Raw genomic sequence first — 13,209 nt, forward strand, 5'->3', positions numbered from 1 at the left:
TAGGGGGCAAGCACATGATTGCTGAATGAAGTAGAACTCCAAACACCAATTCTTAAGGGAGACAACTTTTGTTACGGCTATTAGTAAAGTCACAGAAAGGACCCACGCGACTTCTTAAACATAGTCTAACATCTGTTCTGAAAGGTAGGCAAAAATAAAATTGAAGGCTCTGAAGTTAGGCAGATTTGCATTCAAATCCCTGTACCATCCCTACAAGGGTGACATTTGGGTAAGTGACACAAATCCTCTAAAACTTTAGTTCCCTTAAACATAAAACGAGGACCCTACCGCATTTAATAGAGTTACTGTAAGAACTGAAATTACATAATACAAACTATGCCTCGGGATACTCTTATCCCCCTACATTCACCCTGACCAAGGCTGCACAGTCCTACAGCTCCTAAGAGCTATCATCCTTTTTCTAACCTCCAAGGCACTGTTCTGCAGGAGAGACTCCATGAACCCAGTGAGAGAATGATTTGTACAGCTATAATGATGACAGTTTCTTTCCACTATATTCGGAGAGTCATCCATTCATGTGATGAACCTATATCCTCTGGGAGGCTCCAGAGGAAGGACACTTGAGCCCTGCAAACAGCATTCTTCCACTTGTTTCCTTCTTTTCTGAAAACTTACCATCAGAGAGAATAAATGGTCTGTCGTCCTTTCTAGGAAAGAGAAACTACTTTGAATTACTCCTGGCATCTTCTAGGATACTGATTACCTTCACTGTTAGTGGTGCTGTTACAGATTATACAGACAGCAGAAATATAGCAGATTCAGCAGCGGTTCATTCTGTGTTTTGAACCTTTTGGTACAGGCTGACTTTCGGAGCACCACTGTTATTTCTATATTCAAAGCAGCAGCAGAAAGGGGAGTGCTTTCTCAGCTGGTTAAGGATGAAAGTCACCAGCAGCAAAGACAGAAGGACCCTAGGTCCCTAAAGACTCAATGGATCCATTAGACCAACCCTGGATTCCAATCTCTGAGCTTCTTTTACATGAGAGAGTAACACTGGTATGTTTAAGCTGCTGTGGCCACGTTTCTCTTACTAGCAACCAAAGAATTCTAACTTACTGAATGGTGGTCCACCATGTGGGCACTGTCCACACAGGTACACACAGGAAAATCACCAGGTTCAGGTAGTTGGGCAACTCTTTGGCAAATGTCCTAAGATGTAACTAAATGGCCCTTTTTTTTGGGGGGGGGGGGTGGTAGGTTGGAAAAGAAGAGATTTTTGGTATGGGTAACAGGTATGTGCTTTTTTTTTTTTCTCTTCTTTTCATTCAACACACTTTTATTAAATGTCGCTCTGTGCCAGGCTTTGTACAAAATAGCATCCTTTGTAGGTTGACAAAATGCTCTCACATCAGCCACTCTGTTTCAGCTCCTACCCTCCCACCTTTGCTTTAGACCTGCCAGGGACACTCACCAGAGGTGCTGAGAGAGTAAGAGCATCTGTGATCCCTGCTGTGGATTGTAGCAGCAAGCACAAAGGCAATAAATAAGACAGACACTGAAGTCTTAGTTGACAATATGGTAACAATGCTTCAAATAAATCTGACCAGTCCCTTAAGGTTCAACACTGGATACTTAAACTATATTATTCCACTAGTGGCCCTAGTGTTAGGCCCACTCTATCCCTCTAAATAAAAAACTCTGAGAAGGAAAATAAGAATTCCTCATTTTCCAGCTACTTGCCTAAAGAGAAAAACTATGAAGCAAGGAAAGGGACAAAAAACCAGCTCAAGTGGAGAGCGATACGTGTAACCTGAAGAAATCCTAACAATCTAAGTGCCTTAGTCCTGGGCAGAATGGCATTTAGAGACATTCCAGCAATTAAAGGTTAAAAAGAAAAGGAATAATCTCAGTCTTTACTTATCAATGGGTATAACCCATCATTTTACCTTCTCATCATCAATGGCTGCAGTTGTTCAGGGTGTCTCACTTACCAGTCTACCTACCCCAACCTTCCACACCCAGTTTTAAATCTGTACTCTTCTCTTTCCTCTTTATCTTTCAACTCTTTTCTATGGAGATTCAGTGTGTCTTCCTGATTTTTACATTTTCATCCCTTCAGTTTATCAGAACAAAGTTGAGTCTTGAGAGTAGACCCAGAAAACAAGAATCTGTCCACTTCAGCAACCAGGGAGAGAGTGGTAGGGAAACCATCAATACTGATGTGAATAACTATTCTGTTACCCATTCTATACAGTCAGATCTAAGGCGGCCAGGTGGTTGTCATGACTCCCTCCAATCAAATTAGGGACCCCAAGTCATAAAACAGAAAAGGTCAAAGCTTCTAAACATGGAGTTTAAAATTCTTTAATACATACTGAAGGGGCCCAAGACAAGGAAAACTTTCAAAAACATAAACAATACTTAATACATGTAAACTGTTTAGAATACAATGCCTGCCACGGCACTCAATTAATGGAGCTATTATTATGGTTTATGTTAACTAGATCCTTTCTATCTCCAGCTCCTCTGTTGTTAGAGTATCCATACATATTTCTGTAACAGATTTACTATGTTGTGTAATACAACCATCCCTTGGTATCCCAGAGATTGGTTCAAGGAGCCCTAGTGGATAACAAAATCTAGGGATACTCACATTCCTTACATTCAATGGTGAATTACAATGAATACAGTTGGCCTTCTGTATCCATGGGTTTTTTCCATCTGTGGATACTGAGGGGTGACTACCGCTCAATCTAAGGAGTGTGGTGGACTTGACAGCTCCCCTAAAGCCAGGCTCTTTTAATGCTTCTTTGTTGCCCCAGCCCAGTGCAGGGCCTGACACAGCTGGTATCAACACCTGCTTGTTGAAGGACTTGCTTTTGTTAAGTGAAACATTCCAGGCCCAGTTTACTTTCCATGAGACCCCTTGGCAGAGATTTGATACATCATGAGGTCCGGCTGAAGTAATACCCTATTAAAGCATGATCAGCAGACCAACCTTGGTCACACATTCCAACCAGTGACTTAAAAAGTTGATCCCAATTTGGTCTTACAACCTCAAAACACCAACTTTCTCAATAGAGATTTTCCACACACTTGACTCCCCCAGGTGTTTCTCCACCCTCAAGACTTCCTCATTGGCTCTCAGAGAAAAACAAAATTTTAAAGACCAGGGTCTATGATGCAAACAATCTTGTATTTATGACAGGTGTGGCTTTGGCTGTGCTATTTCTGGACTCATTATAAAATGATGTCCCTGTCAACAAATACTTACAAAAATGAAAGACCTGGAAGGAGGGTAGATGTGAAGCCCTAAGTTCGTGTCTCAGGTCTGCCAGTCTCAGATATGTCAGTCATCATATCTCACTAATCATCCATTTCTTACTGTGTAAAATGATGATTCATTCAAATATTTGCTAAATGCCTATTATCTGCCAGGCACTATTCTGAGTGCTAAGACTACAAAGATGAATAAGAATATCCCTATCTCCCAGGTTTTGATAATTCTATTGGAGTTGGAGAAAGATTGTATGCAACAATAATACGTTGTGGTAAGTACTGTAATTCGAGGACACAGTTCTACAGAAGTACAAAGGTAAGACTCATTATTTCCTCTGCGTGGGTGGTAGACACAACAGGGAACTAAGAACTAAAGGGGAAAAAACCATGCTAGGGCTTTATTAATTCTGTGCATACAAAAGATAAAGGGGTGGTGAGGAAAACCAATGCAAGAAGGCAGTTGCTAAGTTGGATCTCAAATGAAGAACAGATCAAACCCATTCAGATATTGTTTTAATTGCAGTGTATACTGAAAATTCTACTTCACACACAGGGACATGTGTAACAAAGGGAAGATCATAAACCGTACAGTTTCCAATATTCAGGCATTTGACTTAAGCTACTATTATGAAATATCCTCATCCATATTAACTTTTTCAAATCAAAGGCTACAACTATTCACTTTGATTTTAAAGTAGTCTGACTTTTGTCTTTTAATCCAGATACAGTTGGAAGGATCTAAGGCTCTGCCTCTGTATAAATGTCTCTACAGTCTCACAGACATGGGGGATGTTTTTGTTGTAAAATGCTTCATATGGGAAAAGCGTTTAACTGTACAGCAAATATGTGAAAAAATGACAAAGACAAAGGCAACAGGAGACCAGTAATCATTAAACAACTTAATGGCATATGGTGGTATCATTACAAATGTGGCCACCGATAAAGAGGCAAAATCTTCAGACTTATTGATTATGAGTTCCAGATCCAATCCTAGAAACCAGGTACAAATATATGAGCTAGAGTGTGAGGCAGAGAAAGGGCCCCAGACCTGGGCCACCCCAAAACCTGTGAAGCTTATGGAGCCAGTGAGTGGTGTGTCTCCATCGCTCTCTTTGACTCAGTGATCGGGGCTCCAGATTTTCTTTGGGAGCCTTGCAACCCTGAAATCCTGCCAGGATGTCCTAGCTCTTCATTTAGGAAAGTGTATTCCATTCAGAAGCCACACAAACAGACCCTCTTACCACGTACACTCGGACACTCCCTTTTGCCAAACCACCGTCAGTACCTTGGAGGAAGTGACCACTGTGCCCTCCAGACTCATGCATTTACCCTAGTCTGATGGATCTGACAAGGGAAGCTTATTTAAACTCACATGTTTAAAAGATCAGTATGTAGTTATGATAAAGGGACATATGAGAAAAATGTTAATAGTAGGTGTGTAAACAGGACTAGACAGGCAGGGAGACGGATTTCCCTTTAGAGCTGTGCTCCCTGATCATAGCAGTTTATTGCCTTAGACTATGCTAAGGTGTGTTTGCTTCTTTGAGAGCTCAATGTATACACCCCATATATGAATCCAAGTAACAAAATGAAGATTCCTTAAGTGGAAAGTCTGCCTTTTTTGGCACTAACCACAAGAGTCAACTAAAAATCACACACTTTAATAAAGAGATCTAACACTGATACAGTACTTACAGGTACTCTAAGTGCTTTATATATTAGCTTATTTAATCCTTGCAACTAACCCTATGAATGAGGTTCTGTCATGAGCCTCACGTCATGGATGGATATGGAGAAGGCAATGGTGACCGACTCCAGCACTCTTGCCTGGAAAATCCCATGGACAGAGGAGCCTGGTGGGCTGCAGTCCATGGGGTCGGTGGGAGTTGGACACGACTGAGCAACTTCATTTTCACTTTTCACTTTCCTGCATTGGAGAAGGAAATGGCAACCCACTCCAGTGTTCTTGCCTGAAGAATCCCAGGGACGGGGGAGCCTGGTGGGCTGCCGTCTATGGGGTCGCACAGAGTCAGACACGACTGAAGCGACTTAGCAGCAGCAGCATGGATAGATAAACTGAAGCACAGAGTATGCTGCCTCATTGGTAGTTAGTGGGATTCAAATACAGGCCATCCAGCTTCTGCCATAACTTTTTTGCTACTTAAGTAAAAGGCTGTGTTCAGAAATCTGTTTTCCAGTTTTAGGTCAACACCCAAGCTTTAATTTTATTTTAGGGCGAACACATTCTTTGTCTACTACGGGAAGACAGAAGGATGTCCTGTAGGTCTGGAAGAACCTCGGTTTCAAGTTATAGACCCTTGTTTCTTTTCTTTTTGGCTGTGCTGTGTGGCTCGTGGGATATTAGTTCCCAACCAGGGCCTGAAGCCAGTGGTGAGAGCACAAAGTTCTAATCACTGGACCACCAGGGAATACCCGCCCCACTCACCCAGGTTTCAAGTTTGACTCCAGGCTCCTGACAAGGGAGAGATGGGGTGGGTGTCCAGGGGAGGACGGGGAATGACATGCCGGCCAGGAACGTGTAGCTTACTTCACTCCGAGAGCGTGCTACACTTTTGGAGAAATGAGGACCCAGCTTTAGCTCCTGGCTCCATCACCTGGATGTTTGGTGGTCCGGGGTGGTCAGTTTCTTAGCCTGCACATGTTTCTGGCTGAAATGGCAGTATTATCTACCTCGCAGGATTATACTAAAGATTTAATAAGAGGTAATAGACTAATACATGCAAAAGTCACTTACTACGTAGTAAGTGAACTGTAAGATTCACACTGAACCTCCTTCCCCACTTTCACATTTCTTGCTTCCACTCTGATTAGAGAGAGGAGGAGAATAAATCTGCTTAGGAAGAAAAGCAAGACTGAATAACTATGGACACTTGTTTTACTATTCAGCACCATTTAGGAAAAACTGCTCTTCATGCAGTGAGGACATGAACTCGGTGGCGTGGCCACTCATACCCCGCCCCACCTACAAGGGAAGTGTTCAACCAAGTTCTCCGAAACCTGGCTGCAGCCCGTGATCCGTATTAATATGACCCAAGCTGTTAGCATTCTTCCCGAAGACTTTTTAATTTGGAGTTTCAAGAACAGGGACCTTGCCTTTTGGGTCACAGAGACAGGAACGCTAGAGGTTGCAGGTGACTTTCCTGCTTATGACTTAGAGAAAAGAAATCCAACCACAGACAAGCAGTCACGAGACACAGGGGGAGCCCCGGGGCACTGAAATTTGACTGCGTTATCTCAAGCCCTCAGAGTTGCACAGGCATCCAGAACATGTCCTTCAATTTTCTGAGCTTCTGTAGTACCTTTCTAGCTTTCTGCTTATGTTTGTCTGGGGTTGTTTCTATCATCAGTAATTTAGAAAGTCCTTAAAGCATTAATTCATATTTTATGCCAGACTTTCTGCAAGGTGCCCTATGAACTCCCATGCAATCTTCACAGCAGCCCTGACAGGGAGGCACTGGTTCTTTCTCCCTTTTCACTCCAAGGGCATATCCACAACAGCGGGAACCTCTTTGGAAGCCTAGGGTCAGAGTACAGATTGATAGCTAACTCTCTGTAACCAAATCACACCCACACACCACACCAACCAGAGCTTATTTAGATTGCACCTCCTAGGTCACATCCCCAATCAAAATAATCATGGTGGCCGGGGGAATGGAACTTTCTGACTGGCCAAACCTTGATTAAGGGTGGATGGAGCCAGCATCCTCAGAGACACAGATGTCTCAACAGAAATTAAGGCACTGCTAGGATGGAGACAGGGGAAGTGGATTCAGGGGAAGCAGTCAGCAAGTGTTCACTACATACTTAAAAGGAAAAAGAGAATAAAAATGTGTTTAAGGTGATTTAGATTTCTGAACTATCTGATCAACAACTCCCTCTGCTCACATTACTGTCTCTTGTGATCTCATACTTCCTTAGTCTAATTTAGGACTATTTTCCTTCTGAGGCTTCAACTATTCTCCACGAGGAAGCTAGTTAGTTTACCAGTGACTCTCTAAACACTCATGAGTACCAAATTGAAATGTGGATTTGGTGAGATTATCAAGAGATCTCAAGGCGCTTTCCAGAAGCTATAACACTAAAACCTGATTAAAAGCATGTCCCATTTGACTCAATAAAATGTCCTTGGCTGTCTCCTTGCCCTGGCTTCCTCCTTAGTAAGCATAAACCTGAAATTACGGGAAAATCAGGCTTCCCTGGTGGCTCAGTTGGTAAAAGAATCTGCCAGCAATACAGGAGACCGCCTGTTACATTACTAAAGGATAACTGTGAACCTGTGGAGGCTTTATTTTATGCTTTGTTGGGTCAGGGCTATTTCGGTATTATGTTCATCAGTCCCAAAAGGTCCCTTTGTCTGGGGATATAATCTTTAATTCTAAACTGCAGCCGTTCTAGGGTTTCATTGAAAAGTTTCAAGTCTTTATCATACCTCCAACCTGACATCTCTCTGCTATGTATGAAATCTCTGCTGTGTTGAGAAGCAGCTGAAATCTCAGTTCAGTTCAGTTGCTCAGCCGTGTCCAGCTCTTTACAACTCCATGGGCTGCAGCACACCAGGCTTCCCTTCCATTAGCAATTTCAGTCTTCCAGTCGTGGTTTCCTCCCGGCTCCTGAAATTCTTACTTGGTGGTGGTGGTGATCTAGTCGCTCAGTCATGTCTGGCTCTTTTGCGACCCCATGGACTGTATGTAACCTGCCAGACTCCTTTGTCCATGGGATTTACTGGAGTGGGTTGCCCTTTCCTTCTCCAGGGGATTTTCCTGACCCAGGGACTGAACCTGTGTCTCCTGCATTGCAGGCAGATTCTTTACCACTGAGCCACCTGGGAATAACAAAAGTCTCACTTCTCCAAGTACAATTCGGAGGTCATCCAAATACGTGAGGGATGTTTATATGCATAGGCTCTATTCTATTGCTCCGGTCTTCCAAGATTTTCCCTTTCAATTTCCAGCTGTTTTGTCAACCCAAACTCTTCAGGCAAAGAGTACAGCTTTCTTTCTGAGTCCCAGCCACCCTGCCTTGTGCCTCCTGGGAGATAATAAAACCCTCAGAAGAAAACCCCCGTGACTGTGGCTCTCACTCACGCTTTGTATCTCTCCCTTATTTCAGGAGTCAAACCCTCTCTCGTTTTCGTCTACTCTGGTTTCTCTCCAGTGACATCAGACGATAGTTTTCACATAGTTTGTTAAGAGCTTATAATTTTTTTAACTTCTTATTTTGTATCGGGGTATAACGATTAACAATGTTGTGATGGTTTAAGGTGGACAGTGAAAGAACTCAGTCATACGTATTCATGCTCCTTCCTTCCCCAAACCCCTCCCATCCAGGCTGCCACATAACATTCAGCAGAGTTCCCTGTGCTCTACAGTAGGTGCTTGTTGGTTATCCATTTTAAATATAGCAGTGTGCACATGCCCATCCCAAACTCACTAACTATTAGAGCTTATAATTTTTTTTTTCCTGCAGAACATTTAATCTCATACAAGGTACTTCACCATTACCAGAATTGGAACTTCTTCCACTCAACATTTAAAGATGAAAAGCTCCACACTCCTGCAAGAGAAACCATCTTCAGTCCAGACATACATAAAAACGGGAGAGAAAGTGTTTCAGGCACTCAGACCATATATCATTTAGTCACCTGACCCCTTAATTCCTTCAGAATACTTCTTTCACTCTTACTTCACTCAGTTAATATGAAATACCCCGCTCAAGCTTTCTGCTTTTAAAACCTTGGCCGCGTCAGGGCTCAGTTGCGGGGCGTGGGATCTTCTGCTGTGGTGCACGGGCTTCTCTCTAGTTGTGTCGCGCAGATTCCAGCGCGTGTGGGCTCTGTGGTGTGTGACACGTGGGCTCGAGCTGAGGCGTGCAGGCTCGGCAGCCCCTTAGCGCTAAGTGTCCTATGCCCCCTCACCTCTTCATGTCCTACCACACTCCCCTTACTCGGGTGCTCCAAGTGCTCTTTTACCCCAAAGCCACTGCCCCTGAGGGTCCTTCTTCCTGAAAATTCCCATTCCAGGTAACTGAGAGGTTTCTTCCTGCCTTTTAGTTTTTGTTCAGGTGTCAGTTTCTCGGTCAGAGGCCTTCTCTTTCTTAAACACACACCCCCCACTGTGCTTTGCTTTTGCCTTCACTGCCCCGTGCACCTCCTCCCTGGTGAACTGAAGGCCCTCTGTCAGGCGCCTTGTCTCTTTCAGTTCCATACTCGGTGTCTAGAACATGGCTGTATACACAGTAGGTGTTTACTAGGTATGTTTTCACAAAAAAGCACTACATTTCATTATGCATGTATAGAGTATATGCTTCTTCAAAGGCAGGGAACTTCTTTTATACTGCTGTATCACTAACACCTCCTACGGAGGCCTTAAATACAGTAGGGATTGTCTACTGAACTAATTTAATAGGACCAGATAGAAGACAGCACGCAAATGCCAAGTGACACCCAGATGTTTTATGATGCCTTCATTTGTGGCTTTTATTATAGACATTTTGCAAAGATATACTGCATTCCTGATTTATACTCTTACCTTCCACTACTACGGTCATTTATTCTTCCAACCAACAGATATGTCTAATACAGTGAAAGAACCTGGTGAATGCGGGTCTCTGAGGCGCTGACAGTGTAAGACAGTAATGACAGCGAATCTGGGGAATGGAAAACAAGCTGGAATCAAAAAGACAGACAAACAGTAAAGATGAAAATGAAGGGAGGAAGCAGAATTAGAGCAGACGTTTCTAAGGATCTTGAATTCTTAGAAGTAGAGAGAGATTTTACTTTAGACGTTAAGTAAGGAACCTGTATAAAAACGCAAGGAAATCATTAAGATGACAGAAATAGGATGCGTGTATTCCAAACCATGGGAGGAAGAGAGAGAAATGAAGGGAATCAGATGATTCAATGGAAGGGGCAAAAAAAGAAAAACAGACTAGCTTGTCTCTGTGTTTGGCTTTGACCAGCGAAGCCAAGGTTTTTTGTTTCTTCTCTGTCTTTGTATATAGCTTTATGGTTCTGAAGTAACATGTGCGTTTTAGACTCAAATGTCCATATGTTAGCTTCCATCTGTTGCCGCTGAGGAAGGTTTCTGCGAGGGCCTCAGGTGAGCCCTGGTACCTGTGCTGACCTGTGTGTTCCACTTGTACATCAGGCAACTGAGTGCAGTCTAATGACCTTGTGAGTTAGCTCTGTCATGTCTGACTCTTTCTGCAACCCTATGGACTGCAGCCAGCCAGGCTCCTCTGTCCATGGGACTTCCCAGGCAAGAACCCTGGGGTGGGATTGCCATTTCTTTCTCCAGGGGATCTTCCCAACCCAGGGATCAAATCTGGGTGTCCTGCACTGCAGGCAGATTCTTTACCATTTGAGCCACCAGAAAAGCCCTTGAAACCTTGGGTCCTGGCTTAAAAATGAAAAAAAAAAAAAGGACACTGAAGAGCCAAATGTAACAAATGGAGAAAGAGGTGGTTCCTAGATAATTAATTATAATCCATGCCTCAGGGATGCAGAGCAAAGGAAAGAGGGCAACAGAATCAGCTTGTTCTGGAAAAGCTTATTCTTGGGAGAGAAGACCCTGCGGGGAAGGAACAGGAGTAAGATACTCCCCCATGTATCTTGCTTTTGCAAGGACTTTTGCCTTGACTTCTTCCCTCTCACCCTTTCTCTCTGCTTAGACTAAGAACAGCAAAAATACTGATTAATAATCAACGAGGCATAACTGGAGACAGGTGACCTAGGAGCCCTTAAACGTGCCTGATAAGGAGCAAGCCACAGTGGCCTCTTCTGGGAGGAGACTGGCCCTGAGATGCCCCCATCGTCAGGTCACTGGGTCCAAGTCTTGCTCTGGAATGCCAGATCTAGCTTCCTTGCTATATTTCCCTGCTACATTAGTAGACATTCATACTATTATTCACACATTCGTAGACTTCACCTCTTTCAGAAAACAAGAACACACAGCAGGTCCCATATTAGTACTGGAGACAGAATTATCCTGATGCTGTACCATGTCTGGACATGTCTAAACTATAAACACATCTATCTGGCAACCAAAGATGATAACTCATCCAAGACTGCAAAAACAGTGAATGTTTTTTCTGGGACCTCTATTCTCTCTGACCATGGGCTAGCTCTGCAAAGCATGGTCCACAACCCTGTGTCTGTGTTTTGGATATAACCAGGAGAAGTAGAAATAATGAAAACAATGGAAAGAGCAGTGAACAAAACTAGAAGTCCCAAGCCTGCCACTGACTAGCTCGAAGGCTGTGAAGGAGCTGATTTCTCTGAATCTCAACTTTCTCCTATTAAATAGGCCAAAGATTAAGCACTGAAGATACATTGCAATGCTCTATACATGTTAATTCCTCCTGTCAAAAGTGTTATTAATCAAAGACAATATATACAGAGTGCTTAATAAGTGCCACTTAGTAAGGCACTGTTCTAAGTGCTTTGCAGTTACTCTTCTCAATAAGATAAGTTACTATCTCCATTTCACAGATGAGGACATTGATTCAGGGAGGTGAAGAAGCCCGCCCAAAGTCACTGAGCTTGTAAGGGTAGGATCTGGGCCTAGAATCTAAGCAGTCTGTCTCCAGGATGTATATTTCTTATTTCTGAATACTGGTCCTGCTGCTTTTACCACCATTTGAACTTCAAAAAGCTATCATATTTCATTAATTCTAAAATCCTTTCTTCCTTAAACAGTTTAACTTCAAAATCAGAATGTTTCTTACAGGCAAGCTACAGTCAAGACACAGCTGTCAACAAGAATGTACGTGGTTGTCATTTCTGGTGGTGTGACCACATCGGAACAACTCTGAACAAATAACTCAAGGTCCGTTTCAGGGAGAAATGTGAATTTCAGTAGTTGTGAGAAGACTTTGTTAAGATCTTCCGGTCAGCTCAAAAAGGTGCCAGCACTGAAAATGGCAGAATACGTGTCAGGGACTTGGGAGGAAAAATGATGAAACATTTTAAGACAAGTGGTACTATCAGTGCTCTTGAGGACCCAGAGGACAACTATCAAGTAGCAAAATATGGATAAGTCAAAAAGTGATTCAAAGCTGGAACTGAATATCAGAAAGTTTTAGAAATCCTTTACCATATACTTCAGATATATTTTTCTTTTTGTATATACAGGAGAGTAACACACTATAAATCCATGTCCAAGTAAGTCTAAGAGTGCTCTGTTAAAAAGGCATTTTCTCATCAAATAAAATGCATAAAATAACAACGTATGTTTAAATATATACCATCTCACACTAAAGGAACACTGAATAACAACGTTTTAAAGGCCTCATTTGAAAACTGGGATGATAAAATGCAAATAAAACACAAATAACACACAGCATTCAAAGGCCTTCTACAGACCGACTAAACCCACCTTTGCCAGTCCTGTCTCCTCCCACTCTTCCGAATGGGCTATGTATCAATTATTATATATGTGGTTCCTTGAAGTCTGCCTACCCCTTTTTACTTCTGTGCTTTTAAACTGTTTCTTCCACTGAAAATGTTCCACCCCTGACCCATCTAAGACTCCTTATTTACTAAAAAGTGACTTTGAATAGTTCCTTTAATCTCTTAATTCTTCAGTTTTCTTATCTCTGAAATGGGAACCTAACTCTAGGTTTGATCTAAGGATTTAGTGAGCTAATGCATGTAAAGTGCTTAACACAGTATTTAATTAATTTGTAGCCAGGCAGTATCATATGTGCCTGGAAGCTGAGTTTCAACACTGAACTGGTCTTAGGCACACAGTATACTTAACTGCAAAGCCAGAACAAGAACCAAGACTTCCTCGTGCCCAGAGTTCTCTTTAGTTTAAGAAATGGCTCCCCTTCCCTCCTCGCCAATCCCAAATATTGATAGACTGGTAAGCAAGGTTCTTCTATTTTTCTAGAAGCCTGTTGTTCCTCCCGCTCCTTTCCCTTTATCAGATGTCCTAAACATGATAAAAG

At 42.7% G+C, this 13,209-nt stretch overlaps 1 protein-coding gene across 5 annotated transcripts in view; it reads right to left on the reverse strand.

Annotated features, from left to right (window-relative positions):
* Positions 1 to 13,209, reverse strand: part of GAB2 (GRB2 associated binding protein 2) — a 181,463-nt gene that overhangs the window by 144,296 nt on the left and 23,958 nt on the right. Inside the window, exons 2-3 of one of the 5 annotated variants that reach the window (XM_055581425.1) lie at positions 9,789 to 9,906; positions 8,763 to 8,814 (exon numbers count right to left, since the gene is read on the reverse strand). The exons of 3 other annotated variants lie outside the window; for them this stretch is intronic. The gene's annotated coding sequence lies outside the window, so the exon portion shown is untranslated. Of the gene's footprint in view, positions 1 to 8,762; positions 9,907 to 13,209 lie in introns of all 5 variants that reach the window. One more of the 5 variants, XM_055581426.1, reaches the window with a different exon arrangement.

The sequence above is a fragment of the Bubalus kerabau genome, chromosome 5 (genome assembly GCF_029407905.1).
Source record: "Bubalus kerabau isolate K-KA32 ecotype Philippines breed swamp buffalo chromosome 5, PCC_UOA_SB_1v2, whole genome shotgun sequence".
Lineage (NCBI taxonomy): Eukaryota > Metazoa > Chordata > Mammalia > Artiodactyla > Bovidae > Bubalus > Bubalus kerabau.